Raw genomic sequence first — 1,868 nt, forward strand, 5'->3', positions numbered from 1 at the left:
TAATGGTCATTTTTAGATCTATTACCGTTCGCGATTAAATTGGTTGCACGATGGCGAACTTAGAAAATTTGTCTATGGAGGTGAGAAGATGTCAATATGCAGTATTCCGCCAGCATATGAGGGAATTGGCGAGGCTCCAAGCTTCTGTTTTTGCGGATGCCTATCGTATTTTGCTTTGGTTCAAATCAATTTGTGACAATTTCCTTTTTCCAATTTATACATATTAGGAAAATAGTCACGAAGGACTTGTTTAACATTCTCCTCTGTAACGCGATGTGCGTTATTGTGTTCAGTTGTTACAATTTTCTCTTGCTCATTTTTGTCAGTAACGTCTGACACATAAATTTTGCAATGCACACTGGGCTGAATTGCCATCTAATTCAAACGCATATGGATTTATATCATCTATTTCTGAGTCGGAGTCATCATTTGGTTTTTTGTCTTTCCCCCATACAGTTAATAACCTACAAAAATGGCGGACGCTGCTCCAGCCCGTGGTGGGTTCCGAGGTGGTTTTGGCTCTCGTGGTGGCCGTGGAGGACGGGGTCGTGGTCGCGGACGTGGCGCCCGTGGACGTGGTGGCATGGAGGATTCCAAGGAATGGGCCCCAGTTACCAAATTGGGCCGTTTGGTGATGCCAAGATCAAGTTTTTCGAGGAGATTTATCTTTACTCGTTGCCCATCAAGAGTTTGAGATCACCGATTTCTTCTTGGTCTCATCTCTGCGCATTGAAGTTTTGAAGATTATGCCTGTGCAGAAGCAGACTCGTGCTGGTCAGCGTACTCGTTTCAAGGCTTTTGTGGCCATTGGTGATAACAACGGACATATTGGCTTGGGTGTTAAGTGCAGCAACAAAGTTGCCACCGCCATTCGGGGTGCCATTATCTTGGCCAAATTGTCTGTTGTGCCTGTGTATCGTGGTTACTGGGGTATCAAGATTGGTAAACCCCATACCGTGCCCTGCAAAGTCACTGGCAAGTGTGGTTCCGTCTCCGTGCGCCGTATTCCCGCTCCCCGCGGTACTGGCATTGTCTCGGCTCCCGTTCCCAAGAAGCTGTTGACCATGGCTGGTATTGAAGATTGTTATACATCGGCTCGTGGCTCCACCGGCACTTTAAGTAACTTTGCCAAGGCCACTTATGCGGCCATTGCCAAGACCTATGCCTATCTGACTCCAGATTGGAAGGAAATGCCATTGGGCGCTACCCCATACCAGGCATAATCTGACTTCTTGTCCAAGACCGAGCCAGATTCATTTAGTCGGCTACAAGCTGATCTTAAAAACTTTCAATCCTGGTGTCAGTTTAATCTACTAAATCTTAACACTACAATGTAAGGTAATGACTTTTTTTCGTAACTCTCCTCAACTGGTCACTTATTTTCTAAACAATAGTCCTTTAGAACGTCTAAATAATACGAATGGGCGTACTTATGGACCTTAAGTTAAATTTTAACAACCCATATTTCCACAAGGCCATGAGTGTCTGGGTTTCATTGGGATCGCAATGTCAATTTGCCTTCCTATTCTAGTAGACTTCTCTTGATTAACCTTCCTTCTCTAACTAACCGTAGAATTATGCTTGGTGTTATTTTTATGCACAAGCTCCTAATTGTGATATCGACTAGGCCTGAGTTATTAACTCAGGTAGTCTGTCGGTACCATGATTACAACCTTCTATTCCCTGTAATCGGCTCAAAATTTTCTATTAATATGCTTAAAAATCTATCCTTTCCCATTCAGTTAATAGATAGCTATAGTATTATTTGTTTGTCTGTTTTTTTTCTATTGGGTATTTGTCCAGGCGATTCGTTCCGTGCGCTATACGGCTGCACCCTCGGTCGGTCGGGTGGGAGGTGGTCAGTTATT

General features: G+C 44.0%; 1 pseudogene; it reads left to right on the plus strand.

Moving 5' to 3' along the window:
• The first annotated feature begins 448 nt into the window (after positions 1–448).
• On the plus strand, positions 449–1,235 carry LOC124461877 (annotated as a pseudogene).
• Positions 1,236–1,868: the final 633 nt, after the last annotated feature.

Source organism: Drosophila willistoni, unplaced genomic scaffold (genome assembly GCF_018902025.1).
Source record: "Drosophila willistoni isolate 14030-0811.24 unplaced genomic scaffold, UCI_dwil_1.1 Seg71.1, whole genome shotgun sequence".
Lineage (NCBI taxonomy): Eukaryota > Metazoa > Arthropoda > Insecta > Diptera > Drosophilidae > Drosophila > Drosophila willistoni.